Raw genomic sequence first — 21587 nt, 5'->3', positions numbered from 1 at the left:
GAAATCTTTTTAGGTTTTTGTATTTTTGAAAACATATATGTAATGCATGAAAGAAAAATGGAAAATTTTGGCATGATGTATCTGTTTTACCTTCCAGTCATATACCAAACTCCACAAGAAAACAAAGTAAAACAAGCAGATAATATTAAGCATATAATTAAACTATTCGGACACTAGGGAAATGCCTAGTCAGAATTCGTGCATGACTCGTCTCGACGTCTAGAAGATCCTTCTCCTTGATGACATCGGGTCCTAGCATGTCTATCACTACGCGGGAGCGCGTCTCTGATGCTCTGCAGTGTTCTAGTGACACTGCGGCTGAAAAACGCTATCGCTTCTCTCTCTGGAAGGACCACTGCTCCTCTTTAATGGTCCGTTGTTCCGCTATAATGTTCCCCTAAGTTTCCCTGAGTTGGTGGAGATACGAATGCAGAATCCTCTGGCCGCCATGGAGGAAGTGAATTCCGTCCATGGGCTGAGTGAACTATTGAGTGGCATCTTCAGCGAAGTAATCCACTTTCTCAGTCGGGAGTGCTTGCTCAACGGCTCTAGCTTTAGGTGGAAACCATAACTTCTGGATGCAGTGGGCATAGATAGGACCTGTGGTAGCGTCCTTGACCTCCATTAGGGTGTCTGTGGCCTCGAACCTCCAGTGCTGCATGATCCTGGTGACCAGCACTAGTAGAGGGGCAGTGGACTTCTTCAGTTTACAGAGCTGCTCCCAAACGAAGGTGATGATGCATAAGATGTTCTCCTGCTCTTGAAGAATCCATAGAATATGTAGTATCTCCTTACCAATATCAGAAGGCTTAGATGAGCCTAGCAGGTTGTAAGTCGTCCCAATCGAGATATCGCCAACCGATTCCTTCAAGCAAATAACTCGAAAAGCCTTGATGAGACTTGGGGTTCCCCTCGAGAAGTGTACGTCTCTACCATCATCACATCAATGGTCTTGTTGTTTGGGGACTGTTCCGTCTGAACATAAGCCTTCAGAGGAATCCCCATAACTCCACTCACCACCTTTTTGGTGAACTCCAGCGAGCGACCATCCTTGACAACCGTGATGCGAAGAGGTTTTGAAAATTTTGCTCCGACACAATTTTAAGAACTCGAGCCATTTAGAGTAGGGTTGGGGATTTTGTGAGGAAGAAGAAGTGAAGTTGGGCGGTCGTGTGGGTTAAATAGTTTGATGGCACATGCCTCTTTAATGAAATTGAAATTTTGGCCGAAGCCCAAATAAAATCAGGAAATTCCGATCTTGTCCTCAGTGCCTTGCCAACTTAAAGATCCGATCCACGCTTCGTTACATGTTCAATCTTGACCCGTAAGGTACCAAAACGATCAACATCGAAAATGCAACGTAACGGTATAAGGTACACTCATATCCAACGGTGGATGAAAAATAGATGATGGAAAAAACTGTAAAGGAACTGTAAGGAAATATGTACAAATAACTTAAGGAAAATTTTAATTAATTTTTTTGGGTTTTGAATAAGTTTGACTGATATTTTAAAAAGGTAGGTCGTTTTAAGTCAGATCCCCAAGACTTGGAAGTTTTTGAAAACTTGAGTCAATCCCAACTAGATGGTTGGAATACTCTCCTCAACTGTGCTCAATGAACAAGTGGCTGGCACATAAAAACTTTAAAAATTGAATTTTCACTATGAGGTTGAAGATCGGGGCAAGTTGATGTTTGACAGTTTGAGCACCAGCCTTCTCTCATAGCTCGTCTCTTACGTGCGTATTAACCCTTACCTAAACCTAGAATGATTTTCAGTATATGTGTCTGTATCTTAAGCTGCAGTTCTCTAGGAAGTACTTGCACATGATCATTGAAATTTATCCATCTATTCTTGCTAGGTGGAGGGTTTTTGTTTGTTACAGAAGACATTTTTGAAAAGTTTTTCAGAAAAGAGAGAGATTGAGAAGGGGAAAAGATTTTTAAGACGGAAGGGAAATTTTGAAATTTTTTACAAGTTTGAGTCTTTTAACGTCAGATTCTCAAGACAAAATATAGAGGTGGAGGCAAAAGATAGAATTAAACAGAGAATAGTATCACTTTGGGTTACTCTATTTGTTTAATTCTCGTTTGGAAATGCCTCGTCTTTTTTCTTTCTTTTTTTTAGCTGGTTTTCTCAATCAAAATATATCTCTAACCATATAAAGGTTTGACAAGAAGATAATAGTTATACATGAATCCGGTATCATTTTGGTTACTCTGGGGCGTATAACTTTCATTTTTTAAATCCTCTAGTTTTGAAAACTATGGAGAGATGTTTTAAGAAACTCATACTTAAAAGTTGTGATCCTAGATGCTACTACTTGAAAACAAACCATAATAGAAAATCTTAGCCAACTTTCGTGTCGGCTCTGTGGTGAACCCAATCTAGATAGACAGAGCTTCAACTACGCGAGTTGGGGGATTTACTGCGCAAGACATGGAATGTCCTACCCCGGCCAATAGCTCAGTGATATAGGCAACCTTTAGTAAGCAAAGATGATCTCAAAATGCCCCTAAATTGCGTTGTTCTAGGGGTTGGTCTGTGTAAAATCCATTGCCCGTTTTGTTTTGGAAAAATCACTTACTATTGATGTATCGAGAATCTATCATGAACAGAACAAAGAAAACAAACAATTTTTTGTAAAAGAAATGTAAAATAAAGAAAAGAAAAATGGTATACTCGCTCCACAGGTTCACACTTACTCCAACGACGAGTAAGAAGTGTTTTACAAAGAATATACGAGATATACTGTGGACTAAGGCTCTGACACTTACAACCACACCTTCCAAGTGGAGAAGTCCGGTTACCTTATTGATGTATTCCTTTAAAGCAAAAGATGGAATGGAATGGGAAAGGAATACATCGGAAAAGAGGAAATAATCCTCGTAGATGGGATCTTGGAGAAAGATTTCTTCAACATCCGTAAACCGTAACTCATGAAAATGTTTGAGGCGCTGACAATTGACTTTAAAGGTATTGTTGTCCTTATGGTTCTTTAAAGTAATAGCCCTATGAGGGGTGACTTCCGTTATTTTAAAAGGACCAGTCCATCAAGTATTTAGTTTTCCTGGAAAAAGATGCAATCTAGAGTTATAAAGCAAGACTTTTTGACTAACTTTGAAATATTTTCGTAAAATATGCTTGTCATGAATCCTTCTCATGTTGGTTTTGTAATCTTTTGAAAGGTCATAAGCATCATTTCGAATCTCTTCGAGATCGTTTATTTGTAGTTTACGCTTTTCACCTACCGCATCGAGATTATAATTAAGGGTTTTTATTGCCCATAGGGCACGATGCTCTAGTTTAACTGGCAGATGGCAAGGTTTTCCAAAGACGAGCCTATAGGGGGACATCCCTATAGGTGTTTTAAAAGCGGTTCTGTATGCCCATAGCGCATCGTTCAGACGGAGAGACCAGTCTTTCCTATTTGGATTAACTGCTTTCTCCAAGATGCACTGAATCTCTCGATTAGAGGCTTCTACTTGATCACTTGTTTGAGGATGGTATAGAGTTGCAACCTTGTGGGTTACTCCATATTTTTTCATGATATGTTCAAAAACTCGATTGAAAAAATGTGATCCACCATCACTGATGATGGCTTTTGGAACACCAAATCTTGAAAAAATGTTTTCTTTTATGAAACCAATGACTGTTTTGTTATCATTGTTACGACATGGTATAGCCTCAATCCATTTGGAGACAGTCTACGACTACTAGGATGTTGATGAAACCATTAGAAGTTGGGAAAGGTCCCATGAAATCGATGCCCCAGATGTCGAAAATCTCCACTATAAGAATGGGATTTAAGGACATCATGTTACGTGTAGAAATATGACTGAGACATTGGCAATGAGCACATGCTTTGCAATGAAGAAATGCATCACGGAAAAGTGTTGACCAGCAAAAACCACATTGTAAGACCTTAGCAGCAGTTTTATTTGCACCAAAATGCCATCCACAAGCCTGCTCGTGACAGAAGGAAAGGACTGTAGATTGTTCCCATTCTGGAATGCAACGTCGAATGATCTGATCTGGGTAGTATTTGAAAAGATATGGGTCATCCCAATGATAGTACTTTACTTGAGCCAGGAACTTCTTCCTCTGATCTCTATTCCATAATGGCAAAGTTTCTTCAGTCCCCAGATAGTTCACAATATCAGCATACCAAGGTGCAGAAAGGATCGCGTAAAGGTGCTCATCAGGAAAAGAATCTAAAATGGGCCTGAAATCACTGTCATTATCATCGTTTAACCTAGATAGGTGGTCAGCCACTACATTTTCAACTCCTTTTTTTATCTTTTATCTCCAAAGTGAATTCTTGTAGGAGGAGAATCCATCGGATCAACCTCTTCTTAGCATCCTTCTTCGCGAGAAGGTACCTAAGTGATGCATGATTTGTGTAGATTAAGGTTTTGGAACCTATTAAATAAGGAAGAAATTTGTCTAACGCATAAACAATGGCCAAGAATTCCTTTTCAGTGGTCGTATAATTTCGTTGAGCCTCATTTAGTGTTTTACTTGCATAGTAAACAACAGTAGGTCCCTTATCATGTTTTTGACCTAGAACAGCGCCAACAGCCGTAGTCGCTGGTGTCACACATGAGCCCAAATGGTTTGACCAATCAGGAGGTTGAATTATAGGTGCATTTATTAAAGTGGCTTTCAACTTATCAAAAGCCTGCATGCATTCCGAGTTAAACTCAAAGGGTGCATCTTTTATAAGAAGATTAGTTAAAGGCTTAGCAATTTTTGAGAAATCTTGGATTAATCTTCGATAAAATCTAGCATGGCCTAAGAAGGCTCATATGTCACGGATGTTCCGTGGAATAGGTAGAGTAGAAATTTTATCTATTTTAGCTTTATCTACTTCTATACCATTTTTAGACACGATGTGACCTAACATTATCCCCTTTTTTACCATGAAGTGACTTTTCCTAATTATGGACCAGATTCTTTTCCTAACAACGTGACAATACTTTGGAAATGTTGGATAGGCAATCGTCAAAAGAATCTCCACAGAGGGAAAAATCATCCATAAAAACTTCCATTAATCTCTCCACCATATCGCTGAAAATGTGTAACATGTAGCGTTGAAATGTGGCAGGTGCATTGCAGAGACCGAAAGGTATACGTGTATAAGCATATGTTCCAAAAGGGCATGTGAAGGTAGTCTTTTCCTGATCTGCTTCATTAATTAAAATTTGAAAGTAGGCTGAATACCCATCCAAGAAACAATAATAAGCATGTCTTGCTAAACGTTTAAGCATCTGATCTACAAACGGCAGGGGGAAATGATCTTTCCTTGTGACAACATTCAGCTTCCGTTAATCAATACAAATCCTCTACATGATGGGAACACGTGCTGGAATTAACTCCCCTTCATCATTACGGACCATTGTAATCCCTGATTTCTTTGGCACCACATGAATAGGGCTGACCTATTTGCTATCAAATATGGGGTAAATGATTCCAGCATCGAGTAATCTTAGGATCTCTTCCCTTATTACCTCTTTCATCGCTGGATTTAACCGGTGATGTGGCTCTCTAGAGGTCTTGGCGTTCTCTTCCAAGTGAATCCGGTGGGTGCAAATCTTTGGATTAATTCCTTTTATATCATCAAGAGACCACCCAATAGCAGAACGATGTTGTTGAATCACTCTAATTAAGCGCTATTCTTCCTCCTTTGACAACTGGGATGAAATGATGATGGGATGTGTACCATCGGTATCAAGATAGATATATTTTAGGTCTGGAGGGAAAGGCTTAAGGGCATGAGTAGGTGATGTGGGTAATACGGTCTCTACAGGATTCTGTTATTCCAAAGTAAACACTTGGGTTGGTGACATCTCTTCATATTTAGGTATCCCATCATCGGAACTGTATAAAGGAACTGATTCTAAAGTGGTAGTTGTATCTTCTTTATAATGATCCATATCGAATTCTGACTCTCTGAAGGATAAAAACTGATGCACCTTATTTTCTGGAAAAGTCCAGTCACAGTCTTACACTACACTGGCTATCATACTAACTTCTTCATCCAACTCTTCTTCCATCTATTGTTGCATCATCTTGAAAACATTGACTTCTATTGAGAGATTTCCGAAAGACATGGTCATAGATCCATTATGGCAATTTATGAAGGCGTTGGCAGTTGCCAAGAATGGGCGCCCTAGAATGATAGGTATGACATCATAAGCTACTTCGGTGTCGAGGATGATGAAATCAACATGGTAGTAAAATCCTTAACCTTGGCAAACACATTTTCGACCACTCCTTTTAGGTATTTGATGGATCGGTCGACTAATTGTAATGTCATGGTGGTAGGTGTAAGCTCGTGGAAACCGAGTTGTTTAAATAGGTAGCATGGAAGGAGGTTAACACTTGCTCCAAGATCGAGCAAGGCTATGGCAGTGTACTTGTCTACTATAGTGCAAGGAATGGTAGAACGACTAGGATCTTTATATTTGATGATTCTGTTGGTCTCTGTGAGGGATGGAAATTGTTCGGTAAGGAAGTCATCTTTTAGAATGTTAGTTTTCCTTTTGTTGGTGCACATATCCTTAAGAAACTTGACATGCTTGGGTAAATGTTTGATGGCATCGAGAAATGGCAGGTTTATGGTTAGATTCATGAATGTTTCTCTGATTTCATCAAAAATTTCATCCTCCTTGGGTGTCATTAGGCGAGCTGGAAAAGGTGCCTTTGGTTTGTGTTGTCTAATTGGGTTAGGTGGAGGAATTGATGATTTAGGGAGGGGAATATTGACAAGGATATGTGGAGGTATTTGGTTTTCAATTTCCGGTTTTGGTACTGGAACGGTTACTTCTACAGGTGTAGGGTTTTCTGGTAAAACTACTTTGTTGTCAACAGTTTTGCTAGATCGTGAGGTTGTGACTGCCTTAATCTCTTGGGTTGTAAGGTTTTAAACTTTTTGGCTTGGCAATGAACTTTTCTGGGTTTGATCTTGGGCTAACAAGTTCAGAGATTGTTGCATGGATGCTAGGATTTGGGTTTGTTGTTCCATGACAGATAGCATTATTTCGGTGGGCTTATCTGTTTGGATGCAAGTTAATTGTGTAATGGGAACTAGGTCTCTTTGGTTGTTGACAGGTGGGTTTTGATAGTTCTTGTTAAACTGGGATGGAACCAATGCTCTGTTCTGATTGTTATAGGTACCTTGTCATTGTCTGAATGTATTTGGTGGTTTGTTGAAACTTGGAGGTGTTTGGTTTTGTGGAATGTTGGTCCATGCGAAGTCTGGATGTTGTCTCCATGGTGCATTTGGTACATTGAAAGCACATACTTCTTCTAGCTGAAGTGATGATAGGTTTGTGATCAAGGGACAGGTGGCATCTATATGATTTAAGCTTATATAGAAATTGCATGGTGAGGTATTTATGTTCATGACAGGATGAGGAGTTTGGTCTTTTTGTTTGGTTATGAGGGCATCTATCTTTCTTGTGATGGTTTCGATTAAGGTTTTAATTTCGGGATATGATTTCACCTCAAAAATACCACTAGCCTTAGATGTACTGGGTTGGGCTGCTGTGGAATTGTTTATGTTGCCCTAATGGGTACTATTTTCAGCTTGGTTTTCAAGAAAGGTGAAGGCTTCAGTTGCACCTCTATCCAAAAAATTACCATTACTCATGATGTCGAGGGTTACTTTGTGTTATGGGAGAAGGCCTTTGAAGAAACATTGGACAAAAGTGGATTTTTCTAGTTTATGGTGAGGACATGAATGGAGTAGGTCAAAAAATCTATCCCATGTTTCAAAAAATGTCTCACTTGGACTCTGTTTGAAGAACTGTATCTTGCTTCTTATATCTTCTGTTTTATTCGGCGGAAAGTACTTCTTTATGAAGGAGAACACAACCTTTTCCCATGTATCGAAAGAGTCAGCCTTCTGGGAAAAAAGCCAAGCATGACTTTTACTAGCTAGAGTGAAACACTCGTAGGTTAACCTGATCGTCGATGACGCCTAGATGATGAAAAGTATTACATACATCATATATCCAGCGTAGATGCTCATACAGTAACTCGTGTTCTTACCCGTGGAAGATGGGTAGAAGATTGAACACGTTCGGTGGAATGCAAAAATCGCTCGTGAGCGATGTGAGTCATATATAAGATGGAGGCCCATCTTGCAATGGTGTGTAGAAGTTGGAGAGAGGCTCTTCAGCTTGCACTACTTCGTCAGCCATCTTAGTAGATGGAGGACTAGAAACAGGATATTGTCTAAGATGGTGTGCTCTCCTATGTGAGTAAGTTTTATTCTTGCTATTACTAGAAGTGCTTGAAGGCAGTATCATGCACTTTTAGCAAGACCCCAAAACTATCCAATCATGTGCAAACGGTGCAATGTATGCTTAAGAAATTGAAATTCGTTTTTGCAAGTATGGAGTTTTGAAAACTTTGCTTTGATCTATAATTTACTATGCCCTATTCAAGGGAACAATTGGGCGCGAAACTAGGATGGCTCTACTACACATCTCAGAAGAGTAGGCAGTCACTTCACCAAGTAGTGTGCTACCAAGAATCTCACTCACAATAAATCTGGGGGATGGGAGCGAGGAAGGTAGTTGGTCCACCGGAATCTGGTGACTGATTACTCTAAATCCTTATGGCTATATTTTTGTCCTTTTCTAGAGGAGCGTGAGTACTTTGGGCTCTAGTTTATTGATTTTAATTCATTTTTTTTTTGTCTAGGGCTTCAAGAATGAAGCAACATCCAATTTACCTACATTGGGGAATGACTTCCCAATGGTTGTTTTGTGGCTCAGGTTCAGCCTTATGCACAAATGTAAATTGCAGTGCAGAAACTAAATTTCAAACAATCACGTAAGCATGCTTGAACACACAAGGTATCCTCTTACTTGGGCTTCGAGGAGGTTTAGAATTTACCTTCCAAGCCGTGCTTACACGCTGCTTGAGGAGAAGGCGACGTTGGTTGGCGTGTGATCTGAGAATCAGGCCCAACCTTTCGAGCTTTACCCTGTTTTATGTTACAATAAAGGCCCACTTAAAAGGCCGACAAGTTAGGTTTTTGATAATTAAACAACTTTACCTTCAAGGGCCCAAAAGTTAAAATTAAACTAATACTATACTAATTTAATAGATTAACTAGTTTAAATTGATTATATAGATTAACTAGAGTTAATTAGACGTAGAGTGTTGATTACCAAGTTGATTCAAAGTGTGTGAGCTATGATTCACAACTTGCCTCACACACTTGAACTTCTCAAGGCAATTAAAACTCTAATCCCTTGGTAAGTATACAACTTTAACCAAGTTCAACTCATGTTTATCCACAAAAATCAATCAAAAACCATTTTTCCTAAAAGAATTTCGTTTTTCTTTTTATCTCTAACTATTACAAACAAGTTCCACTAGTTTATCCTACTTTATTACAAAATCCGAGCTCGGAGTTCAACTCAACATCGAAAAACAACTGAGACCTAAAAAAAACATAATGGTGGTGTGCTGAGGTGGGCCTGCGGTCCCCTGTGCTATTCCGGCGAACTCCTGTCGGCCTTTGCACACTGCTTCAACTCTTCTCCAGCTTGTTGATCCCGAACCCTTAGATTCTCAACCAAGCACTCTTACTCTTTCAATCCCCGGCAGCGGTGCCATTTGAAGATGTGTATATGGTGTGTAACTTCAAAAGAGTCTGTAAGAAGTAAGGTTCATCCTAAATTGTTTGGAGTTTGAGTGTGGGAGTTAATAAGAAGAAAGGTAAACTCTTGGTATAGACTTGTTTAGTTTAAACTAATGAAAACAAGAAAACTCAAGTTGTTTGGTATGGAAATGACATGAAAACATTGAAATAAGTATTGAATTGAAGATTGAAACAAGAACAACAAATAAGATTGGTTGATTGAAACAAACAAAGCAAAATAACAAGATTTAAATAAAAGGAAATGAAGAACAATAAAGTGAAAGACTTGAATTGAAAAACAAGACTAAATCCTACAAACCAAATGGTTTGGAACCTAAAACAATGGATGCTTTCTCTCTCCCTAACTTTTGGATTATATACTCCTACTTTTGCCTTTTACTGATTTGCCCTTCTCCATTACAAATGAGATACCTCACACTTAACTTTTGCTTTTGCTTTTCCTTTTTCTTCTTGACCAAGATAGATTTTGGAGAGTGTCATATTTTGAGACTAGGGCCTCCATCTCTGGTATTCTGAGCTTTGAGCTTTGAGCTTTGACCTTGACCTTTGACTTTGACTTTTTCAGCACTTTTCAATAACAGCTTCTGGTCTTCATAATAAGCGTGATTAAGGCTTCTTTTGGTGCTAAGACGCAGCTTTTATGATATGTGGTATGAAATTCTCTGTAACCTGAAAAAGGCAATAAAAGCTATGAGTTGTCTTTTCATTAAACTTAAGAAAGTCTGTAATACAGTAATATAAGGGTAATAAAATGCACATTTGGGAGTTGATCATATTGTAAGTCTTGCAATTGATTATGACCCTTGTTGTGTATTGCACCTGTACTATAAATCCTCTTCGAACTTGTTCTAACTAGGCCCCTTTTAAAATTTTGGTGGCATCACTTGAAGAACGTCGAGGATCTCCTTTTGGCAGGGCCGGCTCACCCTATAGGTCAATTAGGCAACTAGTGAGTGCCTCAACATAAGAGGGGCCTCAAATTTGTACATCCCAATGTTATTCAAGGTACTTCTTTGTTTTCCTCTTATTAAGCCTAGAAGAGGCTTGTTTATGTAGAGGCCTGATCCATCGTTTAACTTTTTTCAAGTTTCAACACTAATTTATACATTAATTGGTCAGTTAATGATGAGCCATTAACACTCATTGATTATAACCCTTCAATCTTGATGCAAGTCAAGATAAATGAGATCTTAGAAATTACTTATTTTATGTATTTTCATTATTTAGGATTCTAGGGTATTTTTAGAAGTTTCCAAAGTTTTTTTTTTAAGTATTTTAAGTAGGTTTAAGTCTTTTTAGGTAGTAGTATTGATAAGCACATAAATGCTACACAATTATGTCCATATTTACATTATATTGGCTAGTTAATTAATATAAGTTCCTTTGATTAGTCTGTTTTATTTATTTTACAGGAATAAACACGAATACAATGAAACATGCTGAGACTGGGGACTTTACGGGGTTGTAAGATCCTCACTACTTGACTCTAGAGAGAATACACAAAACAAGGTTGGAAATAGCATGTATTAGAGATTCTGAAGAACTGCTCAAAGTTTGAAGTGTTGTTGTCAAGAGGTCCAAGGGCGCGCGCCCTTCATTTGGCTTTCACAAAAGAGCGACCCGCCTCTTCTAAATTCACGTAATTACAAGATTTTTTTCCAAACCGCTTTTCAGACTGGCGCCACCACCGCTGGGAATCAAAATAGACAATTCTAACTCGAGTAAAAGACAAAAAGGAAGTTTCCAAAGTGGATTCCTACTCTTGGGCATGCCCTAAAGAAACCTTATATAAACAAAGGAAGTTTAGAGAGCTCCCTCTCTCGCCCCCATCACATAAAGTCACAAAAGAAGAGGAAGTCACGAGGAAGAAGAAGGATCTAAGGCTGGCTTTGAAGAAAAACCACCACACACATTTAACGGTTTTTGTCAATGACTTCTATTCCTTACTGATTCTATCACCATGTTCATGAGTAGCTAAATAATAAGCTAGGGCTTAGAGGAAGCCCTAGACTTGCGTAGGATTTCTTTTTATAACTGTTTACTGTTCTCGAATAACAGAATGATTAATTGATTGATTTCGTACTGATTTTTAGTGGAACTTCTTTCATTGGTTATATCTTTCATATGATAGTATGTTTTGACTAATCAATAGTTAGGCTAGGTGCCATTATTATCTAAGCATCGACTTTTAATGTCTACATCGACTTTTAATTATGTCGGGGATTGCAGTGGCATAATTGAGCTTTAAAATGCTATTTTTCGTATTTCGTGATTTTTCGTAATTAAATTAGTTGTAGAAATAATTTAAGTGTCTGTTTCGAATTTTCCACATACGACCACAGAAACAAGTTCATGACATCTGTGAGAAGTTGCCTAAAAAATTTTAAACCTACCTGTGAGAAACTTAGAGGGCGCCCGCCCCCTATTTTGTCTCTCATAGAGCGTGCACGCCCCTCCTCTTGTTTTCTTGCAAATTAAGTAGAGAGCACGCACGCCCCTTATAGCTGTGTTTTTTGATGGCGCACGCCCTTTGACTTCTGTACTGAGGTATCTAATCTTTTGCAGGCCACTTTTAGTTGTTGTGTAGGATCCAGAACTTTGCTCGAACAGTGTTTCAATGCTGCAGGACACAGTGAAACTAAGGGAGGTACACTGCTAACTCGTAAGATTAAATTTGTTTGTCTTGTGTGTTATGTTAGTTTAAATTGAGTCCTAGGTTTTAGAAGTAGTTTATGGTAGAAACTCTGTCTGATAACACACCAGTTGCACCGTTTGATCCTGAGATTGAACGAACACTCCATAGGAGAAGTAGAAACCCCAAGTTAGAGGTACCCATAACTTTTGTTGGCAATACACCAATTGTTGCCGACATGGAGGGTAATAACAATGACGTGGTTGTAGGAACCATTATGGTCGCATCGAATGACTACGAACTGTGAAATACCATGCGTAGCGAAATAAAGGTGTTCACGGTTTGGTTTAGGAATTCATACCTTTAGATCAGCTGTGATATCTCAGAGAATCCAAGATCTATGAAATCAACAACCTCTTGATCTTCTATTGTATTCTTGTCCTTAGAATGGACGTTGTGTGGGCAACGATCTTCCAACCTCTTCTTTCTCTCTTAGCCTCTCTCACTCACAAAAATTAGAACTGATTTTGGAACTCTCTTTTTCTTGAGCAAACCTGAGTTTTTCTTAGTGTAAAAAAATGGCCAGAGAAAGAGGTTTCTATTTATAGGCTACAACAGGGACCATGAGGAGAAATTAGGGTTGGGCCTCCTGACTAGCTTGGGGTTCCCATGTTCACCCAGAACACACGGCCCAAGTCCGTCAACAAATGGCTTATTCCACTAAAGGTCATTGTTGCACTACTGCCCTAATCCCAAATTACGTGTTACATTTATGGGCTCCATATTATATGCTTGTTGATCTCCCCGTGTTTAAGATATCGAATGCCCGTTGATTAAGTCAAGTTACTAACAACTACATTAATTAACTTTTTATGTCCTTGAGTAGTACCACTCAACCTCATTGTCATGTCAGAATAAATCCACCTACAGGGTTTACATGACAATCCTTATGAGCTCCTCAAGGGGACATCATCAACCCGACTTCCTGTGGGTCACGGATTCATTCTATAATTAATAGCACACCTTACATACAATGTCATTACCCAATCCATCGAGTTTGTTGATTCACAAATGAATCTCACTCATTGATGATTTAAAGCAATGTACAATGCACATGAGTGCATGTTATTATATCCGGATTAAGAGGACAAGCATCCATAATAACAGAGGTGTTTGTTCTCTTATATAGTCAGTATAAAGAGAAACAACCTCACTTGGTCCTGTTCAATACACACAAAGTGTACTAGTGTAATCATGTAGTCAAGATAGACTAATACCAAATTATACTACAACTGTACCAATGGTTTGTCCAAATCCATCTAGGTTGTGAACGTTTACTTATACTTCATAAGGTACTAATGATATGATCTTCTATGTGTCACCACACACTATATCATCTACAACATAAAGTATTATACGCATGCATATAACTAATAACATATATAATATGCATAATATTCGCCCATATGATTCTCATTCAAAATATAAAGAATTAGAGTTAATACAAAAGTAATGCTTTTAGTATATAACCCTATCAGTGGTTGCCCAAGTACCTAGGTCCATTAAGGAATTCATATATCCTACTAGGATGACTTGGTCGTCTTGCATCGTTCCCCCGCCAACCAATGCTAATCACTTTGAGTTAAAGTCCAATCTGCTTGGGCTACTTCAATTCCTAAGTTCAGGGGGACGAATGAGGAAGATCCATATATTCATGTAAGGGAATTTGAAGATATATGTGGGACTGTTAAACTTCAACAATTTAGTTATGAGGCTATAAAGTTGAAATTATTCCCATTTTCTCTTAAGGAGAAAGCGAAGAGTTGGTTTCACACTCTTCCATCGACTTCCATAACGCGTTGGGAAAAGTTATGCGTTATGTTGTTAAAAAACTTTTTCCCTAATTATAAGGCAACTCCTTTTAGATACATATGATCATCTTTTTGCCAAAATGATGGAGAGTCATTATGGAAGTGTATGGAGAGGTTTAAGGACATGCTCTTGTTGTGTCCTAACCATGGCCTAGAGAAGGGTAGGCTAGTACAACTTCTCTATGAGGGTCTTGATTTTAGCTCTAAGGTCATGATGGAGATTTCTGTGATAAGACTGTAGATGAAGCAGTACTAAACGAATAGCTTTTTGTGTCACTTTTTTTTTAAGCCTTGTGTCACTTATTGAAAAAATGTGACACACCAAAATCTTATGTGTCACTTGTTTAGAACATTTAGCTAGTTGTGACACTTGTTAAGAAAGTGACACATTTGAAATTAGGTTTATGTGTCACTTTGGTAAGAAGCAGCATGTTTAGAGATATTTAATGTGTCACTTTGGTCAAATGTGCCACCAGTAGAGAAATTTAATGTGTCACTTGCAGGTAAGGCTACACGTCAACTTTTTACCGTATTTTGAATTTGAACAAAAAGTGACACATGCAAATGTTTCCTAGAGCGCACATGCCTTAAAAGTACCTCATCGTCCAAATAAGGATATAAATCCATGATCCTTCAAATAAGGGCACGACTAGGTAGAGTTCTCTCTATGTTACCCCGTCTTCTTCCCACACACTGACTCCCCAAACTCCAATCTGCACCAAAAGTTTTTTTTTGCCCAACTAGTACGAAGTGGAATCTTCTCCTTCTTCTCAACACACTTTAACTCAATGTTCTTTGTAATCCTTTCTTTGTTGTTGTTAATCGTTGGCTATTTCCCAAGATCAAGGTACAGTTCGATACAATAGCCTACTTTTGCAATATACCATACCCTTCTTGATTTACTTGCTCTTTAATTCTATATAGTCATATTGGAATGAAGACTTCGTGATGCGGATGCATGGATCGATTAACAGATGAATAGATGGCAGCTAGGTTTTTTGGTGTTGGAAGTGTCATAACAAGCTAAGATATAACTATGATAGCGTTAGCGTCATGCAATTTTTTTTTATGTGTGCTTTATTGTGATTCTTTTGGTATTGGAATGACTTATTTTGTTGTGAGTCAAACTAGATGATAAATACTTGGTTTGATCGATGAAATCAATAAAAGTTAATTGTTTTGAACGTTGTCTCTTTTTTACCGAGTGGATGTTTTCATCTTAAAGCAGGTTAATGTGATTTTGGTTGTGATGTTTTGATAATGTGGATGTTGTTTATGTCATCAAGCAAGTTAATGAGATTTTGGTTATGACGTATAGGATGCAGGTTGAGAAATGAATGTATATGATCGAATACAAAAATGAGAAAAAAATTTAAAACAAAAATGTGTACATTAATGTCGCTTTTGGGAAAAGTGACATAATATCTATTGAAAGTAACACAACTGACCACTCTTATATGTCGCTTTCTTTTTCATACGAGGTACATGGAGTTGATTCCCAAAAGCGATACAAGAAGTGGGGGGCTATTGTGTCACTTTTGACGTACTTATGTCACGCTTTGGTCCAAAAGTGACACAACTAGTATACTTAATGTGTCACTTTTGATGTACTTATGTCACGCTCTGCTCCAAAAGTGACACAACTAGTATACTTAATGTGTCGCTTTTGACGTACTTATGTCACGCTCTGGTCCAAAAGTGACACAACTAGTATACTTAATGTGTCATTTTTGACAAACCATGTGACACTCTTTCTTAAAGGTGACATAAGAGGCTATTCTTAAGTGCCATTTTATTAACAAAAAGTGACACATTTAGTAAGGCTTTTGTGTCACTTTTGGTTGAACTTTATGTGACGGGAGCTGTTAGATCACTTCAGAATTAATTTCAAAAGTGACACAAGTGACTTCTTGTGTCATTTAAAAAGGGACATAAAAAGCCCTTCCTTTAGTAGTGAAGCGTGGCCTTTTTTAGAAGAAGTCTCTGAAAAGGTCCAGCAATGGGAAACTAGCAGTGAGCCTAAGAAGGTGGCTAGTAGTACTACAAAGAATGGTTTGATCCACGTTTACAAGGAATTCAACACGAATGCTAAGATGGTCGTGTTAATTAGAAGAGTTGAAGCTCTCAAGCTAGAAAAAGAGACAAGCTCTTCAACTTCAGTTAACAATATTGAGGACCCTGGTTGTCTTTTGTATGATAGTCTTGATCATGTTATTGATAATTGCCCTGGAATAACTGCACAACTCAATGCTTTTAATTCATACCAAAAGCCAGGCAATAATCCGTTTTCTAACACGTATTTTTTTTGCACGCAAGTAAGGAAATTTATTAATGAAAGGAATTGTCAGAGACAATACAAGTTACATTCTTTTTCATCTAAATCGATAGTAGGTCCTAAAGGGATTTTCTATCTTAGTTACAAAGTCTGATTTACTAGTGCTCCATACTGAAGTGTCAGGCAATAAAGTGTATCCCTTCCTAGCTGTTGCATCCGCACTAAAGTTGCCTTCTCTCCAAACATGGGATAGCTTCCAATGTTGTAAAAAAGTAATTGCTCGCTTCCATCTCGCTCTAAACGCCCATAGAATATCATCGCCATTGAAGGTCTTTACAGCAACTTCTGAGTCGGCTTCAATCTAGATGCAACCCTAATTCATCTCCACAGCTTTCTATGGTTGTGCATTCGGCATGATAACTATCTACCCGACCGAGACCCACAGCAAGAAACCTAACCACCGCTTCTGAGTCGGCTTCAATCCAGATGCAATCCTAATTCATCTCCACAGCTTTCTCGGCTGCCATGACTATGGCTGTGCATTCGGCATGATAACTACCTACCCGACCGAGACCCACAGCAAGAACCCCAACCACCGCTAAATCCTTGTTTCGGCATACTATACCAACCCCGCCATTATTGGGTACTCCTTGGACTGATCCATCGGTGTTACATTTGATAACATTGCCCACTGGAGCTACCCAGTGCACTTCTTGGATCAACTACGTTGGGGCACTTTTCACCTATACATCAAGCCTATCAAGAATGTGAAATTCTTTCATGTCATTGTGTTTTCTTCCTTGTGACAGCCAGCTGTAGACCTTGATCCCTTTAAGAACTTCTCTCTTAATGTTACTCAAGTGAATAGGGATGTCTTCAAATTGTTCTCTGTTCCAAGTTTTCCATACCTGCACCATAATGTGGACTATGGCAGCGTTCCACAAGTTGTGAATAATAGTGCTTCTGTCTTTTGCAACTCTCTGTAAAGCTTTGAAATTATGCTCCAAGAGAGTTAATTCGAACAGGGATGCTGCCCATGCCCAAATTTCTCGGACCTTGGTGCAATCCCATAACATGTGTTGTGCATTTTCCTCTTTTTGATGACAGAAGTTAACACGTATAACCCAGGGTGGCGTAATCACCCCAATTTGTCTTGGTCTAAGGGTATACATCAGGGATTTCCTGTGGGTAACTCAAACCCAGTTCCATAATATGAACCTCAAGCACCTAAACTTTCACCTTTAGAGGAAGCCATTGCTCAATTAGCACAAAACACCATGAAATTCCAAGAAACAACCCAACAGTTTATGCAAGCCAATCAAACGGCTACTCAGGATAATGCTCAATCTATTAGGAAGATTGGTGTCACCATAGACCAGTCAAATGGCAAACACCTTGAATGAGAGGGAAAATGGTAGGTTTCCTAGTTAATAACCAGTGGCTAATCCAAGAGGCCAGTTCGAAATAAGGTCTAACTTGAACCAAGACCACCACCAAGAGCAAGCCAAGTATATTACTATTCTTAGGAGTGGTAAACATATTGATAATAGGGTTGAGATGCCTAGGGATGTTGAGGTTAGATCTGATCTTATAGAGTGTGAGGGCGAGGAGAATGATGTAAGTGGGACCAATAGTCGTGATACTTCTAAAGAGAGCTTAGAGCCTCATATTCCTATGGAGAGTAGCCTTGTACCATCTTACGTACCAAAAACTCATTTTCCCTAATGGTTAGTTCAGGCTAAGAAAGGTTCTAATCTTAATAAGATAATGGAGATGTTTAAACAGGTTCAAATTAATATCCCATTACTTGATGCTATAAAACAAGTTCCTTCCTATGCCAAGTTTCTTAAGGATTTGTGTACACAGAAATGTAAGTTGAATACGCACAAGAAAGCTTTCCTTACCGAGCAAGTAAGTTCCATTATCCAAAACTGAATGCCGCCTAAGTATAGGGATCTAAGATGCCCTACTATTTCTTGTGTTATTGGTGATATGATTGAGAAGGCATTACTTGATTTAGGGGCTAGCGTTAATTTGTTGTCTTATTCGGTTTATTTATAGCTTGGTCTTGGTAAGTTGAAACCTATACCAATTACTCTTTAATTGGCAGATAGGTCTATTAGGATTCCACGTGGTGTTGTTGAGGATTTTTTGATTCAATCAGGTTGATAAATTTTGTTTTCCTATTGATTTTATTATTCTAGATACACAACTTATTCAAGATCCTAAGCACAATATTCCTGTCATCTTAGGTCATCCCTTTTTAGCCACCACTAATGTTATCATTAACTGTATAATGGAGTGTTAAAGCTTTCTTTTGGTAATATGACTACAGAACTTAATGTGTTTAATGTGGGTCAACAACCTCCTGAATCTTATGATTTTTGGGATATTAATCTTATTGACAGTGTGGTTCATGAGACTTTCTTGGTAAATTATTTTGATGACCCTCTGGAGTCTTGTTTAACTAATGTTGGTAGTGAATGTGATGTGGATGGTTCCATTTGTGAAGTTAATGCGTTGCTTGATGCAACCCCAATTTTAGAAACTGATACGTGGAAAGCCATAATAGAACCTCTTTCTTCCCTTGAGTCTACACCAGTTCCTTCCATAGAGAGTCCTCCTAAGCTAGAGTTGAAACCATTACCTGATACTCTTAAGAATGTCCTTCTGGGACCTGATGATTCTTTACCTGTTATTATTGCTTCTAATCTTGATAGTGAACAAGAGGGTAAATTGATTAGAGTCCTTTGAGAACATAAAACTGCCTTAGGGTGGACTATTGTTGATATTAATGGGATAAGTCCTACTAATTGTATGCATCATATTCATCTTGAGAAGGATGTTACACCAACTCGTGAGTTTTAAAGACGGCTTAATCCTAACAGGAAAGAGGTAGTGCGAGCCGAGGTGATTAAATTTTTGGATGCGGATATCATTTATCCCATCTCCGATAGTAAATGGGTGAGTCTTGTTCAGGTTGTCCCTAGAAAGTCTGGTATTATGGTAATTAAGAATGTGAATGGTGAGTTAGTTCCTACCCGTATGACTACCGGGTGGCATTTTTGTATTGACTATCGTAAGTTGAATCTAACCACTAGGAAAGATCACTTTCCCCTGCATTTTATTGACCAGATGCTTAAACAGTTAGCCGGTCATAAGTACTATTATTTTCTCAATGGTTATTCCGGTAATTACCAAATATGCATTACACCGGAGGATCAAGAAAAGATAACCTTTACTTGCCCTTTTGGAACTTTTGCCTACCGTTGTATGCCATTTGGGTTATGTAATGCACTTGGTACCTTATAGCGATGCATGCTTAGCATTTTTTTTTTCTGATATGGTAGAGAGGTTTCTTGAGGTGTTTATGGATGACTTCTCCGTATTTGGTGATTCTTTTGATGAGGGTTTGCACCATTTGGAATTAGTGTTAATTAGGTGCAAAGAGAATAATCTTGTGTTGAATTGGGAAAAGTGTCATTTTATGGTTCAACAGGGTATTGTTCTTGGTCATATCGTTTCTAGTAAAGGCATTGAGATAATTGATAAGGTCAAGATTGATGTCATTTCTATTCTTCCACCACCTAAGACTATGAAAGATATTAGATCCATTTTAGGTCATGCTGGATTTTATAGGCAATTCCTTAAGGACTTTAGTAAGATTTCTCGTCCCCTATGCAATTTACTTGGTAAGGACATTGATTTTGTCTTTGATGATGATTGTTTGAAAGCTTTTGAAAAGCTTAAGCATTTATTGACTACCGCTCCTATCATACAACCACCTGATTGGAGTGTGCCTTTTGAGTTAATGTGTGATGCATCTGAAGATGCAGTTGGGGTTATTTTAGGTCAACGGTTTGATAAGTTGCCCCATGTGATTTATTATGCTAGTCAAACTCTTAATGATGCATAGATGAATAACACTACAACTGAGAAGGACTTGTTAGCTGTTATGTTTGTTTTAGATTGATTTAGGTCTTATCTCATAGGATCTAAGGCTGTTGTGTTTACTGATCATTCGGCTTTGAAGCTAGTATCTTCTTTCTAATAAGGATGCTAAAGCATGTTTGATTCGTTGGGTACTCTTGTTGCAAGAGTTTGATATAGAGATTAGGGATAAAAAGGGTACAAAGAACGTGGTAGCTGATCACTTGTCTAGGCTTAGAGTAGAATCTTCTACTTATATTTTGCCTATGAATGAGTATTTTCGTGATGAGCAACTTTTTGCTTTATCCCAGTCGCCTTAGTATGCGGATATTGTTAATTATCTTGTAACAAAACAGTTTCCATCTCATTGGAGACAACAAGATAAATCTAAGTTTCTTGCTAAGGTTAAGTATTTTTTCTGGGATGACCCATACTTGTTTAAGTCATGCCCTGATCAGATTGTTAGGAGATGTGTTAATGAGAGTGAGGTTCGCAGTAATCTCTCCTTTTGCCATGATCATGCATGTGGCGGTCACTTTGGTCCTAAGAAGACAGCTGTGTGACTTTTATTGGCCAACTCTTTTTAGAGATGCATATAAGTTTTGTTTAGGATGTGATAGATGTCAGCGTACATGTAATATTTCCCATAAGAACATGATGCATTTTTCCCCTATTTTAGTGGTTGAGCTTTTTGGTATGTGGGGTATTGACTTCATGGGTTCTTTTCCTCCTTCCTTTGGTTATCTTTATATCCTCATCGCGGTAGACTATGTTTCTAAGTGGGTTGAAGCGATGCCGTGTAAAACGAATGATCACAAAGTTGTAGTTAACTTTTTGAAATATAATATATTTTCTTGTTTTAGTACTCCTCGTGCAATTATAAGTGATAATGGTACTCATTTTACACACCAAGCATTCAAATCTCTAATGAAGAAGTACTCTATTACTCATAAGCTTGCTACCCCTTACCATCCCCAAACTAGTGGCCAAGTTGAAGTATCTAATAGGGAAATTAAGCAGATTTTAGAAAAGATTGTACAACCAGACCGTAAGGATTGGTCTCAAGGTCTTAATGATTCTCTTTGGGCTTATAGAACTGCTTATAAAACTCATATTGGTATGTTTCCTTATAGGCTTGTGTTTTGGAAGACATGTCATTTGCTTGTGGAATTGTTTTGATAGGTTACACACTCAAATT

The 21587-nt window shown here is 38.3% G+C and overlaps 1 non-coding gene across 1 annotated transcript; it reads left to right on the top strand.

Moving 5' to 3' along the window:
* Positions 1-7723: 7723 nt before the first annotated feature.
* LOC147475429 (small nucleolar RNA R71) lies at positions 7724-7830 on the top strand. The gene has a single exon (XR_015209974.1). It is a non-coding gene; the product is annotated as a small nucleolar RNA R71 (small nucleolar RNA).
* The last annotated feature ends 13757 nt before the right edge of the window (positions 7831-21587 follow it).

This window comes from Coptis chinensis, chromosome 9, assembly GCF_015680905.1.
Source record: "Coptis chinensis isolate HL-2020 chromosome 9, ASM1568090v1, whole genome shotgun sequence".
Taxonomy (NCBI): Eukaryota; Viridiplantae; Streptophyta; class Magnoliopsida; order Ranunculales; family Ranunculaceae; genus Coptis; species Coptis chinensis.
This window is presented reverse-complemented; position numbering and strand designations above follow the sequence as displayed.